A 13,084-nucleotide genomic window follows, 5' to 3' on the forward strand; every position below is an offset into this window, starting at 1 on the left:
AAGAAGATCTCTCCATAATGTATAACTCCCCCCCTCCGGGGACTATATATACTGATGGGGGAGGCCAGGGGTCTGTGCTCGCTTCGGCAGCACATATACTAAAATTGGAACGATACAGAGAAGATTAGCATGGCCCCTGCGCAAGGATGACACGCAAATTCGTGAAGCGTTCCATATTTTGCACCAATTTCTCGTGTCTGCGCCGTCCTTCATACAGTTTTTTTCATTATTAAGGTAATAAATCGCTAAGTTTTTGCTATAGACACCATTTTGTACAATAATACATTATTTACCTCAAGATTTTACCTCAGAAAGTAGGTTTTTACACGTCATGTGAGCGAGACTGTAACATATTTTGCACCAATTTCTCATGTCGGCACCGTGCTTCATACAGTTTTTTCATTATTTAGGTAATAAATCGTTACGGTTTTGCGATAGACACCATTTTGTACAATAATACATTATTTACCTCATGATTTTACCTCAGAAAGTAAGTTTTTACATGTCATGTGAGCGACCCTGTATCATGTACACAAACTGCGCGCCACATCTGCCCCTGGCTTTTCCCCAAAATTGTATTTCAAACTCATCCGCCTAAATGTGAGGTCTTGGGGTGCGTTTGTGTGAGGTTTGCGCCACAGATTTGTTGATGGGAAATTCATTGTTGATATTTTAACCCTTTCTCTGCACTCTTTTTCCACGTTAATGCCAGTTTTCCCACCAAAACAGCGGATTTAAAGAAAGAGCGCAAATCTGACGTGGTTTTTTAATAAAAATATTCCGCCATTATCATCAAACCTAAATAACATTTTAAAAAGTTCTCTAGGTCAATACACTTTACAGCCACACCAAATCAAAAGGGATTTTTTTCTTAGGCTACATTCAGATGGCCGCTGCCCGCCTGTTGGGTGCCGTGAGCCCATTGTGATGTATGGGGGACGTATATCGCCCATATATACGTCGGCCGTATATACGCCCCCCATACATTCGTGTGAATATAGCCTTAGTTTGAGGTCTTATTTTTTGCTAAAAGACCTGCACATTTTATTTGTACACACTTGGGGATCATAAAGTTTTTTGATCCTGATTAAGATAATTTTTTGTGTGGTGATGGATAATTAACCCCATAACGACCTAGCCCTGTTTTGTTTTTTCATTTCTATTTTTCACTCCTCACCTTCAAAAATCTATAACTTTTTTTATTTTTCCATGTAAAGACCTGCGTGACGGCTTGTTTTCTGCATAACAAATTACACTTCATAGTAATGGTATTGAATATTCCATGCCATGTACTGGGAAGCGGGAAAAAAATTCCAAATGCAGTGAAATTGGTAAATAAAAACCCACATTTACACCATTTTCTTGTGGGCTTGGATTTTACGGATTTCACTGTGCGCCCCAAATAACATGTCTACTTTATTCTTTGGGTCAGTACGATAACAGGGATTACAAATTTGTATAGGTTTTATAATGTTTTCATACATTTACAAAAATTAAAACCTCCTGTACAAAAAAAAAAAAGTATTTTTGCATCTGGCGCTAATAACTTTTTCATATTTCTGTGTATGGACCTGTGGGTGGTGTCATTTTTTTGCGACTTTTGATGACATTTTCAATGCTACCATGACAGCCTTTTGATCACTTTTTAAAGAATTTTTAATATTTTTTGAAATGGCAAAAAAGTGCCATTTTCGACTCTGGCCGCAATTTTTTGTTATGGGGTTAAACGCAGTGAGAACCCGTTATTTTATTTTGATAGATCGGGCATTTTCTGACACAGCAATACCTAATGTATTTATGATTTTTACTGATTATTTATATCAGCTCTAGGGAAAGGGGGGTGATTAGAACTTTTAGGTTTTTTTATTATCATTTTTTTTTTTTTACTTTTTTTTTCAGACTCCCTAGGGTACTTTAACCCCTTAAGGACGCAGCCATTTTACAGCTTAAGGCTTAGCCCGATTTTTTGGATTCTGACTTGCTTCGCTTTATATGGTTATAACTTTTGAACACTGTTACTTATCAAAACGATTCTGAGATTGTTTTTTCCCCACATGTTGTACTTCATTTTAGTGGTAAATTTTGGCAGATAAGTTTTGCGTTTATTTACAAAAAAAAGAAAATGTGATGAATTTTTTGAAAAATTTGCCATTTTCGAAATTCTAAATCATCACGTTTTCAGGCAGATAGATTTACCAGCTAAATAAGTTGCTGAATAACATTTCCCATTTGTCTACTTTACATTTTCATAATTTCTGAAATATCTGGATAATTTATTTTGACGTCACGCGGCTTGCAAATAGAATATCTCTTTTCCGGATTTTCAGAATTGACTATTTTGGGGATAAATACAGTTTTGAATGAAATTTTACATATTTAGCATCAAAACCCCCTATATAACCAACCCATTTTCAAATCTGCACCCCTCAAGCTATCAGAAACAGCTTTTACGAAGATTGTTAACCCCTTGAGATCTTCATAGTAATTGAATCAAAATGGAGGTGAAATTTAGAATGGTCATATTGTTCCCTTATACGTTCATTTAGCACCAAAATTTACACATTTCCAAAATATAAAAAGAGAAAACCCACCATACAATTTGTTCTGCAATTTCTCCTGAGTACAAAGACCCCCCACATGTGGCCGTTACTTGTTTTATGGGGGCACAGCGAGGCGCAGAAGGGAAGGAGGGCGCTGCAGCTGCCAGGAATTTAGTTTCCTCATTGGCCCCTTTTGAAGGCTATAAAATTTTCGCTTTTTCGTTATTGGGGCCATGTGACGGCATTTTTTTTGCGGGATGAGATGCTTTTTCCATTGTTACCATTTTGGGGTTGGTATCACCTATTGTTGAAAATTTAGGAACTTTTTTTGAGGGCAGGAGTAGAAAAGCATCAATTCTGTACTGGATTTTTTACTTTTTTTTTTTTGGTGTTCACCGTATAGACTAATAGTCATGTTATCTTTATTCTATGGGTTGATACGATTACGGGGATACCAGACATGAATATATTTTCTTACGTTTTACTAAATTTGTCAAACAAAACCCTAATGTGGGGAAAAATCTATAATTTTTGTATTGCCATCTTCCAAGTGGCATAACTTTGTTACGTTTTTGGCTACGGAGCTGGTTGATGGCTTGTTTTTTGCGGGACATGTTGTACTTTGCACCAGTATCATGTCGGAGTACATATGGTTTTTTGGTCGCATTTTATATCATTTTTTGTGGGATTGAAAAGGTAAAAATCATAATTTTTGGAAGGTTTATAGCAGTTTTTTTTTACGGCGTTTATCGTGGGGGTTCAATAATGATTTACTTTTATTCTACGGGTTGTTACGGACGCGGTGATACTATATATGTGGGGTTTGTGTTATGATTTAGACTTTTTTTTTGAGTTATATGTCTCTTTATATGTTTTGGGGGTTTGGGGCATTTTTAGTGATTTATGACTTTATTTTTTTATTGAATAACTTTTTTTTTTACTTTTTCACTTTTATACCATGGGACATGAAGAAGCAATCTTCTGATTGCTTCTTCATGATAATATTCTGCAATACTCATGTATTGCAGAGTATTATCAGTGTCAGCCTATGCACTTGCATAGGCTGGCACTTTGCCAGTAAGATGACGTCACAGACGCCATCTTACTGGCAATTCTTGCTAGTAACTCTGGGGTCCAGATCGGACCCCAGAGTTACTATAGCAACGATCGGCGCCCCCCGAAAACGGTTCGGGGGGGCCGATCGTGGGGGAAAGACCCCCCAGATACTTGTTAGATGCCGCGGTCGCGCTGACCGCGGCATCTAACGGGTTAAGCACCCGCGATCGGAGACAACTCCGATCGCGGGTGTTACACTGGGGTGCCGGCTATTAGTTACAGCCGGCACCCCGTGTTTCCCGATGCCGGTTCGGCTCTGATCCAGAGCCGAGCCGGCATAGGAGCCGTGGCGGATATATCCGCCACTGAGCGCTAAGTCACTGCGCTCCGTGGCGGATATATCCGCCGCGGAGCGCGAAGGGGTTAACAAGAGGTTGTCTGATCTATCCCATCATGTTCTGCCATACTACAGTATGGCAGTATATCGGGATTTTCCTCCTCATTCATTACTATGTGCTGAGGGCACATTGTAATGAAAGGGTTAAAACAAGACAGACTCAGCATGGCGACAGATCGCCGCTCCTCGATGACGTCATGGGGAGAAACAATCCTCGGCAAGATGGCGGCTCCCATTTGCTGCCATTTTTTTGAAGCCGCCCGAAGCTTTGCCAGCACCGACCGTGGGTGTTACCGATAAGTCTTTGCTGCAATATGCAACAAAGACTTACTGGCTTTGGAGAGGGCTCAGCCTGTGAGGCCGGCATGTGGCATACTATTACGGCATGTGACATACTATTCCGTCACATGTCGGTAAAGAGTTAAAAATGTAAATTTGGGCATCTTTTTTTTCCCCGTTTTTTGCCATACGGGATCAAAACTATTGTAGGTTTGTAGTCTGGGTTGGTACAAATTTGGAGGTACAAAATGTGTGTGGTTTTACTTTTTGTTTTTTGTTTTTTTGGGGGGGTTGGGCGTTTTTTGTGGGTTTTTTTATTTGCTTTGTGAGAGGGCACTGACTGAACTCTTATATAATGTACTATGCTGCTTAATATTATCTTTAACAGACACCCATCAAGACAGCTATCCTATAGGAAATCCTAGGGTCCTTCTGCGCGACTGCTGCGCGACACCATTGGCACGCCATGGTCGTTGCTGCAGGGAGGGGGGTGATGGGGTTAAACACCCGGGATATGATCCTGATCCCAGGTGTTAGTGGCAGGGTTTGGCTGTGAGAACACGGCCCGGTACCAGCAGAACCCGATGTCCTGCAATCTTCTTCTGATACATCTTTGTAAAAGTCATTACGGCGGTCATGAAGGGGTTAAGGCTGCATTCACTTGGCATTAATTATCAATGTGTCTGGTATTCCCCATATTGTGAGAGGAATCCTCGCTGATTCTGCTCGGGATATAGGGCGAGTAACTTCATGTGGAAACTGGCAGACACAATGGCCTCCTATAGACTTCAAAGAGGGTGATGGAAAATCTGTAGCACAATCCTCAATGTGAACAGACCCTAAGCATTTGTACATCTCCAGTCAGTCCGTATAGACTTTGGATTAAAGCTTTTTCCTCATCAATGCTGTAAAATATGGAACGCTTCACGAATTTGCGTGTCATCCTTGCGCAGGGGCCATGCTAATCTTCTCTGTATCGTTCCAATTTTAGTATATGTGCTGCCGAAGCGAGCACAGACCCCTGGCCTCCCCCATCAGTATATATAGTCCCCGGAGGGGGGGAGTTATACATTATGGAGAGGTCACTCTATATACATTACACCCATCATCTTCATTGGATCATAACTCTCATTCTCCACAACTGTCTAGAGTTTTCCTTCTTAAAAAAATATAAAAGTGCAAATAAAACGACACAAACGTATTAAACAGAATATGCAAAATAGATAAATAGCCCCAGAGGATGCTGGGAGCACCGGTCTTTGTCTTGTAAAAAGGGCGGGAAAAAGGTAAAAACAAAGGGAAACCCCAAACATTCCCTTGTTTCCCTTTGTTGGGTCTGTGGTTTCCAGGGTCCGGTCTGAATACTGTATTATCTCATCCGGGGGCTGCAGTTATTTCGGACTCTGAGACTCTGACGGGTCTTGTTATCTGTAGTTTGGGGTCTATATTCTGCTGTTTGTTTAGAGGGTCTGGTCTAGGATATGTATTTGTTCAGATGTGATTTGGGGTCTGTACTGGGGTTTGTATTATTATTACTACTAGCTCATAGGGTTTTTCTGAGGCTTTCATTTTCGGGTTTGGGGTATGAATAAGTCATAGGTGTCTGTTCTGGGGTCCTTCAGGTCCTTCAGGTATCAGGTCCTTCCCACTTTTCCTCAATTGACCCGCCTCTTCTCCCAGGATCCTCTGGGACTGGCAAATTTGCATCTTCTGGTGTCACAGCGTTGAATATCCCATATCCCCGTTACCTATAAGTTGCCCGATAATAAATGAAGAAACTATAGAAACGTTATAGAATGAGGGTTGTCATATATTATAGGTTCCTGGTGTAAATCCTGAAGAAGATCTCTCCATAATGTATAACTCCCCCCCTCCGGGGACTATATATACTGATGGGGGAGGCCAGGGGTCTGTGCTCGCTTCGGCAGCACATATACTAAAATTGGAATGATACAGAGAAGATTAGCATGGCCCCTGCGCAAGGATGACACGCAAATTCGTGAAGCGTTCCATATTTTGCACCAATTTCTCATGTCTGCGCCGTCCTTCATTCAGTTTTTTTCATTATTAAGGTAATAAATCGCTAAGTTTTTGCTATAGACACCATTTTGTACAATAATACATTATTTACCTCAAGATTTTACCTCAGAAAGTAGGTTTTTACATGTCATGTGAGCGAGACTGTAACATATTTTGCACCAATTTCTCATGTCGGCACCGTGCTTCATACAGTTTTTTCATTATTAAGGTAATAAATCGTTACGGTTTTGCGATAGACACCATTTTGTACAATAATACATTATTTACCTCATGATTTTACCTCAGAAAGTAAGTTTTTACATGTCATGTGAGCGACCCTGTATCATGTACACAAACTGCGCGCCACATCTGCCCCTGGCTTTTCCCCAAAATTGTATTTCAAACTCATCCGCCTAAATGTGAGGTCTTGGGGTGCGTTTGTGTGAGGTTTGCGCCACAGATTTGTTGATGGGAAATTCAGTGTTGATATTTTAACCCTTTCTCTGCACTCATTTTCCACGTTAATGCCAGTTTTCCCGCCAAAACAGCGGATTTAAAGAAAGAGCGCAAATCTGACATGGTTTTTAATAAAAATATTCCGCCTTTATCATCAAATCAAAATAACATTTTAAAAAGTTCTCTAGGTCAATACACTTTACAGCCACACCAAATCAAAAGGGATTTTTTTCTTAGGCTACATTCAGATGGCCGCTGCCCGCCTGTTGGGTGCCGTGAGCCCATTGTGATGTATGGGGGACGTATATCGCCCATATATACGTCGGCCGTATATACGCCCCCCATACATTCGTGTGAATATAGCCTTAGTTTGAGGTCTTATTTTTTGCTAAAAGACCCGCACATTTTATTTGTACACACTTGGGGATCATAAAGTTTTTTGATCCTGATTAAGATAATTTTTTGTGTGGTGATGGATAATTAACCCCTTAACGACCTAGCCCTTTTTTGTTTTTTCATTTCTATTTTTCACTCCTCACCTTCAAAAATCTATAACTTTTTTTATTTTTCCATGTAAAGACCTGCGTGACGGCTTGTTTTCTGCATAACAAATTACACTTCATAGTAATGGTATTGAATATTCCATGCCATGTACTGGGAAGCGGGAAAAAAATTCCAAATGCAGTGAAATTGGTAAATAAAAACCCACATTTACACCATTTTCTTGTGGGCTTGGATTTTACGGATTTCACTGTGCGCCCCAAATAACATGTCTACTTTATTCTTTGGGTCAGTACGATAACAGGGATTACAAATTTGTATAGGTTTTATAATGTGTTCATACATTTACAAAAATTAAAACCTCCTGTACAAAAGAAAAAAGGATTTTTGCATCTGGCGCTAATAACTTTTTCATATTTCTGTGTATGGACCTGTGGGTGGTGTCATTTTTTTGCGACTTTTGATGACATTTTCACTGCTACCATGACGGCCTTTTGATCACTTTTTAAAGAATTTTTAATATTTTTTGAAATGGCAAAAAAGTGCCATTTTCGACTTTGGCCGCAATTTTTTGTTATGGGGTTAAACGCAGTGAGAACCCGTTATTTTATTTTGATAGATCGGGCATTTTCTGACACAGCAATACCTAATGTATTTATGATTTTTACTGATTATTTATATCAGCTCTAGGGAAAGGGGGGTGATTAGAGCTTTTATTTATTTATTTATTATCTTTTTTTTTTTTTTACTTTTTTTTTCAGACTCCCTAGGGTACTTTAACAAGAGGTTGTCTGATCTATCCCATCATGTTCTGCCATACTACAGTATGGCAGTATATCGGGATTTTCCTCCTCATTCATTACTATGTGCTGAGGGCACATTGTAATGAAAGGGTTAAAACAAGACAGACTCAGCATGGCGACAGATCGCCGCTCCTCGATGACGTCATGGGGAGAAACAATCCTCGGCAAGATGGCGGCTCCCATGTGCTGCCATTTTTTTGAAGCCGCCCGAAGCTTTGCCAGCACCGACCGTGGGTGTTACCGATAAGTCTTTGCTGCAATATGCAACAAAGACTTACTGGCTATGGAGAGGGCTCAGCCTGTGAGGCCGGCATGTGACATACTATTACGGCATGTGACATACTATTACGTCACATGTCGGTAAAGGGTTAAAAATGTAAATTTGGGCATCTTTTTTTTTCCCGTTTTTTGGCATACGGGATCAAAACTATTGTAGGTTTGTAGTCTGGGTTGGTACAAATTTGGAGGTACAAAATGTGTGTGGTTTTACTTTTTGTTTTTTTTGGGGGGGTGGGCGTTTTTTGTGGGTTTTTTTATTTGCTTTGTGAGAGGGCACTGACTGAACTCTTATATAATGTACTATGCTGCTTAATATTATCTTTAACAGACACCCATCAAGACAGCTATCCTATAGGAAATCCTAGGGTCCTTCTGCGCGACTGCTGCGCGACACCTTTGGCACGCCATGATCGTTGCTGCAGGGAGGGGGGTGATGGGGTTAAACACCCGGGATATGATCCTGATCCCAGGTGTTAGTGGCAGGGTTTGGCTGTGAGAACACGGCCCGGTACCAGCAGAACCCGATGTCCTGCAATCTTCTTCTGATACATCTTCGTAAAAGTCATTACGGCGGTCATGAAGGGGTTAAGGCTGCATTCACTTGGCATTAATTATCAATGTGTCTGGCATTCCCCATATTGTGAGAGGAATCCTCGCTGATTCTGCTCGGGATATAGGGCGAGTAACTTCATGTGGAAACTGGCAGACACAATGGCCTCCTATAGACTTCAAAGAGGGTGACGGAAAATCTGTAGCACAATCCTCAATGCGAACAGACCCTAAGCATTTGTACCTCTCCAGTCAGTCCGTATAGACTTTAGATTAAAGCTTTTTCCTCATCAATGCTGTAAAATATGGAACGCTTCACGAATTTGCGTGTCATCCTTGCGCAGGGGCCATGCTAATCTTCTCTGTATCGTTCCAATTTTAGTATATGTGCTGCCGAAGCGAGCACAGACCCCTGGCCTCCCCCATCAGTATATATAGTCCCCGGAGGGGGGGAGTTATACATTATGGAGAGGTCACTCCATATACATTACACCCATCATCTTCATTGGATCATAACTCTCATTCTCCACAACTGTCTAGAGTTTTCCTTCTTAAATATATAAAAGTGCAAATAAAACGACACAAACGTATTAAACAGAATATGCAAAATAGATAAATAGCCCCAGAGGATGCTGGGAGCACCGGTCTTTGTCTTGTAAAAAGGGCGGGAAAAAGGTAAAAACAAAGGGAAACCCCAAACATTCCCTTGTTTCCCTTTGTTGGGTCTGTGGTTTCCAGGGTCCGGTCTGAATACTGTATTATCTCATCCGGGGGCTGCAGTTATTTCGGACTCTGAGACTCTGACGGGTCTTGTTATCTGTAGTTTGGGGTCTATTTTCTGCTGTTTATTTAGAGGGTCTGGTCTAGGATATGTATTTGTTCAGATGTGATTTGGGGTCTGTACTGGGGTTTGTATTATTATTACTATTAGCTCATAGGGTTTTTCTGAGGCTTTCATTTTCGGGTTTGGGGTATGAATAAGTCATAGGTGTCTGTTCTGGGGTCCTTCAGGTCCTTCGGGTATCAGGTCCTTCCCACTTTTCCTCGATTGACCCGCCTCTTCTCCCAGGATCCTCTGGGACTGGCAAATTTGCATCTTCTGGTGTCACAGCGTTGAATATCCCATATCCCCGTTACCTATAAGTTGCCCGATAATAAATGAAGAAACTATAGAAACGTTATAGAATGAGGGTTGTCATATATTATAGGTTCCTGGTGTAAATCCTGAAGAAGATCTCTCCATAATGTATAACTCCCCCCCTCCGGGGACTATATATACTGATGGGGGAGGCCAGGGGTCTGTGCTCGCTTCGGCAGCACATATACTAAAATTGGAACGATACAGAGAAGATTAGCATGGCCCCTGCGCAAGGATGACACGCAAATTCGTGAAGCGTTCCATATTTTGCACCAATTTCTCATGTCTGCGCCGTCCTTCATTCAGTTTTTTTCATTATTAAGGTAATAAATCGCTAAGTTTTTGCTATAGACACCATTTTGTACAATAATACATTATTTACCTCAAGATTTTACCTCAGAAAGTAGGTTTTTACATGTCATGTGAGCGAGACTGTAACATATTTTGCACCAATTTCTCATGTCGGCACCGTGCTTCATACAGTTTTTTCATTATTAAGGTAATAAATCGTTACGGTTTTGCGATAGACACCATTTTGTACAATAATACATTATTTACCTCATGATTTTACCTCAGAAAGTAAGTTTTTACATGTCATGTGAGCGACCCTGTATCATGTACACAAACTGCGCGCCACATCTGCCCCTGGCTTTTCCCCAAAATTGTATTTCAAACTCATCCGCCTAAATGTGAGGTCTTGGGGTGCGTTTGTGTGAGGTTTGCGCCACAGATTTGTTGATGGGAAATTCAGTGTTGATATTTTAACCCTTTCTCTGCACTCATTTTCCACGTTAATGCCAGTTTTCCCGCCAAAACAGCGGATTTAAAGAAAGAGCGCAAATCTGACATGGTTTTTAATAAAAATATTCCGCCTTTATCATCAAATCAAAATAACATTTTAAAAAGTTCTCTAGGTCAATACACTTTACAGCCACACCAAATCAAAAGGGATTTTTTTCTTAGGCTACATTCAGATGGCCGCTGCCCGCCTGTTGGGTGCCGTGAGCCCATTGTGATGTATGGGGGACGTATATCGCCCATATATACGTCGGCCGTATATACGCCCCTCATACATTCGTGTGAATATAGCCTTAGTTTGAGGTCTTATTTTTTGCTAAAAGACCCGCACATTTTATTTGTACACACTTGGGGATCATAAAGTTTTTTGATCCTGATTAAGATAATTTTTTGTGTGGTGATGGATAATTAACCCCTTAACGACCTAGCCCTTTTTTGTTTTTTCATTTCTATTTTTCACTCCTCACCTTCAAAAATCTATAACTTTTTTTATTTTTCCATGTAAAGACCTGCGTGACGGCTTGTTTTCTGCATAACAAATTACACTTCATAGTAATGGTATTGAATATTCCATGCCATGTACTGGGAAGCGGGAAAAAAATTCCAAATGCAGTGAAATTGGTAAATAAAAACCCACATTTACACCATTTTCTTGTGGGCTTGGATTTTACGGATTTCACTGTGCGCCCCAAATAACATGTCTACTTTATTCTTTGGGTCAGTACGATAACAGGGATTACAAATTTGTATAGGTTTTATAATGTGTTCATACATTTACAAAAATTAAAACCTCCTGTACAAAAGAAAAAAGGATTTTTGCATCTGGCGCTAATAACTTTTTCATATTTCTGTGTATGGACCTGTGGGTGGTGTCATTTTTTTGCGACTTTTGATGACATTTTCACTGCTACCATGACGGCCTTTTGATCACTTTTTAAAGAATTTTTAATATTTTTTGAAATGGCAAAAAAGTGCCATTTTCGACTTTGGCCGCAATTTTTTGTTATGGGGTTAAACGCAGTGAGAACCCGTTATTTTATTTTGATAGATCGGGCATTTTCTGACACAGCAATACCTAATGTATTTATGATTTTTACTGATTATTTATATCAGCTCTAGGGAAAGGGGGGTGATTAGAGCTTTTATTTATTTATTTATTATCTTTTTTTTTTTTTTACTTTTTTTTTCAGACTCCCTAGGGTACTTTAACAAGAGGTTGTCTGATCTATCCCATCATGTTCTGCCATACTACAGTATGGCAGTATATCGGGATTTTCCTCCTCATTCATTACTATGTGCTGAGGGCACATTGTAATGAAAGGGTTAAAACAAGACAGACTCAGCATGGCGACAGATCGCCGCTCCTCGATGACGTCATGGGGAGAAACAATCCTCGGCAAGATGGCGGCTCCCATGTGCTGCCATTTTTTTGAAGCCGCCCGAAGCTTTGCCAGCACCGACCGTGGGTGTTACCGATAAGTCTTTGCTGCAATATGCAACAAAGACTTACTGGCTATGGAGAGGGCTCAGCCTGTGAGGCCGGCATGTGACATACTATTACGGCATGTGACATACTATTACGTCACATGTCGGTAAAGGGTTAAAAATGTAAATTTGGGCATCTTTTTTTTTCCCGTTTTTTGGCATACGGGATCAAAACTATTGTAGGTTTGTAGTCTGGGTTGGTACAAATTTGGAGGTACAAAATGTGTGTGGTTTTACTTTTTGTTTTTTTTGGGGGGGTGGGCGTTTTTTGTGGGTTTTTTTATTTGCTTTGTGAGAGGGCACTGACTGAACTCTTATATAATGTACTATGCTGCTTAATATTATCTTTAACAGACACCCATCAAGACAGCTATCCTATAGGAAATCCTAGGGTCCTTCTGCGCGACTGCTGCGCGACACCTTTGGCACGCCATGATCGTTGCTGCAGGGAGGGGGGTGATGGGGTTAAACACCCGGGATATGATCCTGATCCCAGGTGTTAGTGGCAGGGTTTGGCTGTGAGAACACGGCCCGGTACCAGCAGAACCCGATGTCCTGCAATCTTCTTCTGATACATCTTCGTAAAAGTCATTACGGCGGTCATGAAGGGGTTAAGGCTGCATTCACTTGGCATTAATTATCAATGTGTCTGGCATTCCCCATATTGTGAGAGGAATCCTCGCTGATTCTGCTCGGGATATAGGGCGAGTAACTTCATGTGGAAACTGGCAGACACAATGGCCTCCTATAGACTTCAAAGAGGGTGACGGAAAATCTGTAGCAC

At 40.7% G+C, this 13,084-nt stretch overlaps 5 non-coding genes across 5 annotated transcripts; 3 read left to right on the plus strand and 2 right to left on the minus strand.

The window, feature by feature from the left end:
• Positions 1–74: 74 nt before the first annotated feature.
• LOC140066542 (U6 spliceosomal RNA) lies at positions 75–181 on the plus strand. The gene has a single exon (XR_011848383.1). It is a non-coding gene; the product is annotated as a U6 spliceosomal RNA (small nuclear RNA).
• A 4,999-nt stretch (positions 182–5,180) lies between these two features.
• Positions 5,181–5,287, minus strand: LOC140066476 (U6 spliceosomal RNA). The gene has a single exon (XR_011848318.1). It is a non-coding gene; the product is annotated as a U6 spliceosomal RNA (small nuclear RNA).
• Positions 5,288–6,184: 897 nt separating this feature from the next.
• LOC140066560 (U6 spliceosomal RNA) lies at positions 6,185–6,291 on the plus strand. The gene has a single exon (XR_011848401.1). It is a non-coding gene; the product is annotated as a U6 spliceosomal RNA (small nuclear RNA).
• A 2,887-nt stretch (positions 6,292–9,178) lies between these two features.
• On the minus strand, positions 9,179–9,285 carry LOC140066477 (U6 spliceosomal RNA). The gene has a single exon (XR_011848319.1). It is a non-coding gene; the product is annotated as a U6 spliceosomal RNA (small nuclear RNA).
• An 895-nt stretch (positions 9,286–10,180) lies between these two features.
• On the plus strand, positions 10,181–10,287 carry LOC140066543 (U6 spliceosomal RNA). Its single transcript, XR_011848384.1, has one exon. It is a non-coding gene; the product is annotated as a U6 spliceosomal RNA (small nuclear RNA).
• The last annotated feature ends 2,797 nt before the right edge of the window (positions 10,288–13,084 follow it).

The sequence above is a fragment of the Engystomops pustulosus genome, chromosome 6 (assembly GCF_040894005.1).
Source record: "Engystomops pustulosus chromosome 6, aEngPut4.maternal, whole genome shotgun sequence".
Lineage (NCBI taxonomy): Eukaryota > Metazoa > Chordata > Amphibia > Anura > Leptodactylidae > Engystomops > Engystomops pustulosus.